The following is a 7,976-nucleotide window of genomic DNA, read 5'->3' on the forward strand; positions in this document are numbered from 1 at the left end:
TTTCTGTCTCTGTAGATGAGCTTATTCTGGCCATTTCATATAATTGAGCTTATACAATATGTGGTCTTTTGTGACTAGTTCTTTTTTACAATATTTATTTATTTATTTGTCTGTGCCCAGTCTTAGTTGTGGTATGCAGGATCTTCGTTTTCATTGTGGCATGCAAAATCTTTAGTTACAGCATACAGACTCTTAGTTGCAGCATGTGGGATCTTTAGTTGCAGCATGTGGGAGCTGGTTCCCTGACTAGGAATGGAACTCCAGCCTCTTGCATTGGGAGTACAGGGTCTTAGCCATTGGACCACCAGGGAAGTCCCTGTGACTAGTTCTTTACATGGTATAATATTTTCAAAGTTCTTCTGCGTTTCAGCATGTATTAGTACTTCATTATTTTTTATTGCCAAATAATATTCCATTGCATGTATATGCATATTATTTATTAATTCATCAGTTGATGAATGTTTAAGTTGTTTTTACTGCTGGGATATATGAATAAAGCCTCTATGAGTATTTATTTGCAAATTTTTGTGTGTTCATGTGCTTTCATTTCTCTTGTGTGTATACCTAGAAATGAAATTATTGGATCACAAAGTAACTCAATGCTAACCCTTTGAGACTATCTTATTTTTTTCTTTTTTCTTTTTCTTTTTTAAAAAAATACGTATTTTATTGAAGTATAGTTGACTTACAATGTTTCAGGTGTACAGCAACGTGATTTTTGTTATACTAATATACATATATTATTTTTGAAATTATTTTCCATTGTAAGCTATTAATTACAAGATATTGACTATCGTTCCCTGTGCTATACAGTAAACCTTTGTTGCTTATTGCATATCTATTTTTTTAAATTATAAATCTAGCATTCTATTTATACTAAGTCAAACAAGTGGAATCAAAATGTCATAATTTTTTTAGTTAGGCAAAAATTTATAAGTTTTCTAAAATATATATTATACATATCTATATGTATATATGTATACAAAAGCTTTTCTACTACCTTTGATAAAGGCTTGAGAAAGAACATCAGAAGAAAAAAGAAGAGATGAAGAAATTGGAGAACATAAACTAAATGAAATGGGAGCACTGAATATGAAATAGAAAAAGTGCAACGAACTAGATAAAAGTAAAAGATCATCATATGGTCCAGTTGTTGTTAAACATGACTGCTCATTAAAAACACATCTGGAGCTCTGGAGAAAAAAAGCAATACCTGAGCATTTGTATTTTTCAAAAATTCCAAGATAATTCTGATATGCATCTGGATTTTAAAAAGTGACTATAGGTATTTTTCTATTCGATCTTAGTTTTGGTGATATAGTGTTCTATTATTTTTCTGTTGACTAATCATGATACAATGGTATTAAGTGAGTAATAGTAAATAATCACAATAGTAAAAGATGTTTATCAGTTTTCACAATCAGTCGCCAGACAAAAATTAAAAGATAATTACAGTTGCAAGCCATAATGGGAACATGATTAACTTAACAATATAAAATAATTACAAACAGTTGGGGGGAGTCAAGCAGAGTGATGTGGTAAGTGGAAATGCATATATACACATGTTTTCATCCACCCAGCCAGTCTATGTCTTTTGGTTGGTGCATTTAAACCGTTTGTATTTAAGGTAATTATCAATATGTATGATCCTATTACTGTTTTCTTAATTGTTTTGGATTTATTTTCTGTAGGTCTTTTCCTTTTCTTGGGTTTCCTGCCTAGAGAAGTTCCTTTAGCATTTGTTCTAAGGCTGGCTTGGTGGTGCTGAATTCTTTTAACTTTTGCTTGTCTGCAAACTATTTGATTTCTCTGTCAAATCTGAAGGAGAGTGTTGTTGGGTAGAGTATTCTTGATAGAATACTCTAGGTTCTTCCCTTTAATCACTTTAAATATATCATGTCATTCCCTTCTGGCTTGTAGTGTTTTTGTTGAGAGATCAGTTGACAGCCTGACAGGAGTTCTCTTGTATGTTGTTTGTCATTTTTCCCTTGTTGCTTTTAATATTTTATCTCTGTCTTTAACTTTTGTCAGTTTGATTACTATGTGTCTTGGTGTCTTCTTCCTTGGGTTTATCCTTCCTGGGGCTCTCTGTGCTTCCTGGACTTGGTTGACTGTTTCCTTTCCCATGTTCAGGGAGTATTCGGCTACTATCTCTTCAAATATTTTCTCAGGTCCTTTGTCTCTTCTCCTTCTGGGACCCCTATAATGCAAATGTTGGTACATTCAATGTTGTCCCAGAGGTCTCTTATGCTGTCTTTGTTTCTTTTCATTCTTTTTTCTGTATTCTGTTCTGTGGCAGTGATTTCCACCATTCTGTCCTCCAGATCATTTATCCATTCTTCTGCCTCAGTTATTCTGATATGGATTCCTTCTAGTGTGTTATTCATCTCTGTTTGTTCTTTAGCTCTTCTAGGTCTTTGGTAAACATTTATTGCATCTTCTCAATCTTTGCCTCCATTCTTTTCCCAAGATCCTGGATCATCTTCACTATCATTATTCTGAACTCTTTTTCCGGAAGGTTGCCTATCTCCACTTAATTTTTTTGTTTTTCTAGGATTTTATCTTGTCCCTTCATCTGGGATGTAACTTTCTGCTTTTTCATTGTGATTAAATTTCTGTAATATGGTTTTTGTTTTAGCTGCTGTGAGACTGTGTTTCTTCTTGCTTTTTCTGTCTGCCCTCTGATGGATGAGGCTAAGAGGCTTGTGTAAGCTTCTTGTTGGGAGGAGGGACTGGTGATGGGAAAAACTGGGTCTTGCTCTGATGGGCAGGGCCTTGCTCAGTAAAGTTTAAATCCAATTATCTGCTGATGGGTGGAGTTGCATTCCCTCCCTAGTAGTTATTTGGCCTGAGGCGACCCAGACTTAGGGTCTATGGTGGGGTTAATGGTGAACTCCAAGAGAGTTTACTCCAAGGGCGACCTTCCAGTGCCCCATCCCTGTGGTGAGCCCCTGCTGACCCATGCCTCCATAGGAGGCCCTTCAACACTAGCAGGTAGTTTTGGTTGAGTCTCCTGTGGGGTCACTGCTCCTGTCCTCTGGGTCTTGGAGCATGCAAAACTTTGTGCCCTCGAAGACTAGAGTCTCTATTTCCCTCAGTCCTCTGGAAGGCCTATAATCAAATCCCGCTGGCCCTCACAGCCAGATTCCCTGGGGATTCCCAGTCCCTTTCTCGGATCACCAGACTGGGTAGCCTAATGTGGGGTTCAGAACCTTCACAATAGTGTAAGAACTTCTTTGGTATTATTGTTCTCCAGTCTGTGGGTCACTCACCCAGCAGGTATGGGATTTGATTTTATCGTGATTGTGCCCCTCCTACTGTCTTGCTGTGGCTTTTTCTTTGTCTTTGGATGTGGGGTATCTTTTTTTGGTGGGTTCCAGCATTCTCTTGTCAATTGTTGTTCAACAGCTAGTTGCAATTTTGATGCTTTCACAGGAGGAGATGAGAGCACGTCCTTCTACTCTGCCATCTCGAACTGGAACTTGAGACTGTCTTATTTAATTCTCAAATTTCTATGAGGATAGTATTAGCATCTCTATTATACAGAGGAGGAATATAAATTTAACCAATTTAAGTACTTTGTTCAAAGCCATTGCTACCCAAAAATAATAGAATTCAAACCCCGGTTTTCTTTTTTTTTTCTCACGTCAGACAGGTAATGTGCCGATGTCGTAACAAGGTTTAGAGGGAGGCACATGTCACGCAGCAGCGTGAACACCCAATCATCATGCTCATGAACTACAAAAGGATCTAAACCCCGGTTTTCTTAAGAAACAGTCATTCTTCTTTACTGTTGTCAAGAGAGTAAATTGATACAACTGTTTTTGAGAGCAATTTGGCAAAACATTTTAAAATGTGTACATCTATGATCTAGCAGTTTCACACCTAGTAATTTGCCCAACACAAATACTATGTCTTTGACCAAATTTTATGTAATAATATGTTTATTGTAAATTCATTATAATAAAACAGTTCAGACAAATAAATCATCATCAATACAATGGATTGTATACCCATACAATGGAATACTATATAACCATTAAAAAGGATGTGATAGATTCTTGATGATAGAGAAAATGCTCAATACATATGAAACAAAAAGTCAATTAGCAGGATGATATGTACAGTATTGATTGTATTTGTGAGGGAAAATAAGAAAAGCATATATGTCTAGAAAATTACTAGAATGAAAGAAAATATTACTTATATGTGAGAAATGGGAATAAGAGGTGAATACTTTCATTTTTCACTTTATGCTTCTTTGTGCATTTTAGCTTTTGGGCATGTGTTTGTATGACTTCTATAAATTTAAGAAGTTACTTAACAATACTTGGTATTCTGATTCCAAAATCCAGTGCTCTTTCTCACATATCATAAATATATTTCCATCTTTGTATCTATCATCAAGGTCCAGCATGCTGCCTTTCATATAATAAGCACTGAGATAATTGTTGGAAAGCATTTAGAAAGAGAAAGAACTTGTTCCCCTTAAGAGAAAACTAAGTGGTGCCACAAAGCAGGTTGTAAAAATGGTTGAGAAAATTATCTCAGGGAAGAAAACTCATTCCATTGTAATAGAAATTAATAAGAGAGGGATTAGAGTATATTAGAAGTGAGAAGTGAGGAGTCTGGTTGCTGGAGCAACCTCTTCCTGATTGGAAGGAACCCTTCATTTGAGAGGAGCTGCTCATGCAGGCACTGCTGCCTCTATCATCTTTGTTTTCATTTAGCTTTGATCATCAGGCAATGAGCAAGTCAGCTAGAAGCAGTTTTAGGAGTCAGTGTAATAACCAAATCAACAGGCTTTTGGTGATTTTGACAGGAAGAGAGGAAAGAGTAAAGTGGCAGGCAGTGATTAGGAGAAGAGAACCTCTAGGGTACAGGGCCCAACCTGAAGAAGAGAGATGACCAAAAGTCCAAGTTGCAGGGTTCAAGGTGAAATTACACTCCTCAGATGAAACTCAAACCCAGCCATACTTCAGTTGGGACCTGAACCCACAATCCCTGACTTAGGAGGGGACTCAAACCCACAGTGTTTTGATTGAAACTGCACACCTGGCCTCAGGACTTAGTGAAGCTCAGGTTCTTTAGTCTTGGTGCAAAAAAGAATTCAATGAGAGGCAAAGTGACAGGTGAAGAGTGAGTTTATTAGCATAGGATGCTAGTGAGGGATACAATGGGGCAGGCAAGGGAGCACAGCTGTCCCAGGAACAAAGGGGGCTACATTTTTATAATCAAAGAAAAAGTAGGAAGGGAAGAAGACTATCTTCTTCCTCATCCTTGGGTAGATTTTAAGGCTTACATCATTCGTTCCTCCTTTCACCATATATGGTTAAACTGGGACTGTCATGACACTATTTAAATCATATTAGTAGAAGGGTGGTGACATTCTAAAATTCAGTAATTCATCTCAGATTTTGGTATAGTGTTCCCTTTCACCTAGTTTCTTTCTCCTTTCGCCTATATTCCTGTCTTGGCTATGTGCAGAAATGCTACTCTTCAAGGACCATTAACCTCTGGCTTCATGTAACAAGATTCAGATCCCATATCTATTGTCTTGTACTTTAACCACATATGTAGATTGTTGCTTGGTTACTGGATTCTTTTCTTGAGTGGTCATTAGTTTACAGCAGTCTCCCAAACTCTCTTAAAATTCCGTTTCTATCTTTAATCCACAAGTTGAATTTCTAAAGTAACTAATAACTCTATCCCTATCAAAAGGGATGCAGCTAATTCAGGTCTTTTTTTAAAAAAAACTATTTATTTATTTATTTTGGGTGTGCTGAGTCTTTGTTGCTGCATGCAGGCTTCCTCTAGTTGTAGTGAGTGGGGGCTATTCTTCATTGAGGTGTATGGGCTTCTCATTGCAGTGGCTTCTCTTGTTGTGGAGCACAGATTCTAAGGTGTGTGGGCTTCAGTAGTTGTGGTGCATAGGTTTAGTTGCTCCACAGCATGTGGGGTATTCCCCAACCAAGGATCAAACCTGTGTCCCCTGCATTGGCAAGCAGATTCTTAACCACCGGACCACCAGGGAATTCCCTAATTCAGGTCTTATTTGCACTGGTTTTGAGAGCCAATTTGGAGTCTGAGGACTAGGAACAGTAGTATTTGCATACTGGTGATAATCACAGAAATTTGGGGGAAATGTCTGGATTCCAGAGGTTGATCTGGAATTGAAGAGTATTCAAGCCCACAGCTGGAGAATCATGAAATGATCCAGTTCCCTTTTTAACCTAAGCAAAAAGACTAGGCAAGTTCTAGGCTGGTGTGTGTATGTAGGGGATAGTTCAAGTTAGTGACTGCCATAGAAGCTACTAGAAGTTCTGGGAAAGTTGGAGTCTTTCTTATTTATTGCTGTATCCTCACTGCCTGGAAATCCTAGGTGGCACAGTGGTAAAGAATTCATCCACCAATGTAATACACTCAAGAGATGCAGGTTTGATCCGATTCAGGAAGATCCCTTGGAGTAGGAAATGGCAACCTACTCCAGTATTCTTGCCTGGGAAATCCCATGGACAGAGAAACCTAGTGGGCTACTCTCCATGGGGTCACAAAGAGTTGGATATGACTTAGTGGCTGAGCATGCATGCATGCATCTCCAGTGCCTAGAATAAGTCTTGATAGGGTATGTATTCCATAAATATGTGTAAAATGAATGAAGTCAAGGCAGCAGGCTAATTCTGAACTTCAGCCATCAATAAAAAGAAGCCCTTGATATGTTTTCAAGCTTGTCAGAAGCTAGGTGAGGTGAGGCTGACCATGAAGGCTAAAGGGTTTCATGTCTGCAAATGGACAAGCCTCTAGCAGGCAGAAACTGACAGAGCTAAAAAATCTCCTTTAAACACAGCTCAGATGCTACCTCCTCAGATAGGCCTTCTCTGATTATAGCTAAAATGTCCCTAAACACTCACCAAGTCTTTATCTCTTTACTCTGTTTTATTTTCTTTGCCATCTGAAAATATGCGAGGTGTCTGTCTATGGGTTCAGTGTCTGTATCCCCCCACTAGAATATAAATGCCTCAAACTTGGGATTTTGTCTTATTCATCTCTGGATTTCTGACACCTAGTGAAGAGGAAAAGTTAAAATTTTACATAACCTCCTGCTCCTTCTGCCTCTGTAACTCAGCTTGCTCCTTGCAAAGTCTGGATCACGTAGGTCTCAAAAAGTGGGGACTCACAATACTAGGAACTGGAGTTTATCTCACTCATCTTTGTCCTGCTCTTTGCAAACGTCCTAGCCCCTGCAAACCCACAAACCCGCTTAATCATGCCTGTCCGTGTATAAAAACTCTGTAATCCCTTTGTTCGGGGCTCAGAGCTTGGAGTGTTAACTCCTCTGGGCCCGCCGGTGTAATAAACCCGAGTTCTCCAACTCTCTGAGTGTGGTGCTTGGTTTCTCGAGTACTGGTTTCTGCAACACTAGAACAGTGCTGAACACACAATAGGTGTTCAATAAATATTTGTGGAAACTCAGGCTGGAGGAACCAATCCAATAAAAAATTAAGTGTGAATGTAAGAACCACTTCCCACTTTTTCTCAGAGGATAAACAAAAGCTCAAGTTTAATTTACACAATGATTAAAATATTGAGCTTATTGACATACATATGAGTTTATTCTTATGTTTCCATTTCTCTCAATTTTACTCTAGCCAGTACATAACTTTCTCTTATGTATTTCTTAGGAAAAAAGTGAAAGTCACACAGTTGTGTCTGACTCTTTGTGACCCCATGGACTGTAGCCCGCCTGGCTCCTGTGTCCATGGAATTCTCCAGGCAAGAGTACTGGAGTGGGTTGCCATTTCCTTCTCCAGGGGAACTTCCCTACCCAGGGACTGAACCTGGGTCTCCTGCATTGCAGGCAGATCCTTTTTTTTTTTTTTTAAATTTATTTATTTATTTATTTTTTCAGTGGGTTTTGTCATACATTGACACGAACCAGCAATAGATTTACACGTATTCCCCATCCCAATCCCCCC

General features: G+C 38.5%; 1 non-coding gene across 1 annotated transcript; it reads right to left on the minus strand.

The window, feature by feature from the left end:
- Positions 1-3,645: 3,645 nt before the first annotated feature.
- Positions 3,646-3,750, minus strand: LOC122691128. Its single transcript, XR_006340363.1, has one exon. It is a non-coding gene; the product is annotated as a small nucleolar RNA U13 (small nucleolar RNA).
- Between the last annotated feature and the right edge of the window lie 4,226 nt (positions 3,751-7,976).

This window comes from Cervus elaphus, chromosome X (genome assembly GCF_910594005.1).
Source record: "Cervus elaphus chromosome X, mCerEla1.1, whole genome shotgun sequence".
Taxonomy (NCBI): Eukaryota; Metazoa; Chordata; class Mammalia; order Artiodactyla; family Cervidae; genus Cervus; species Cervus elaphus.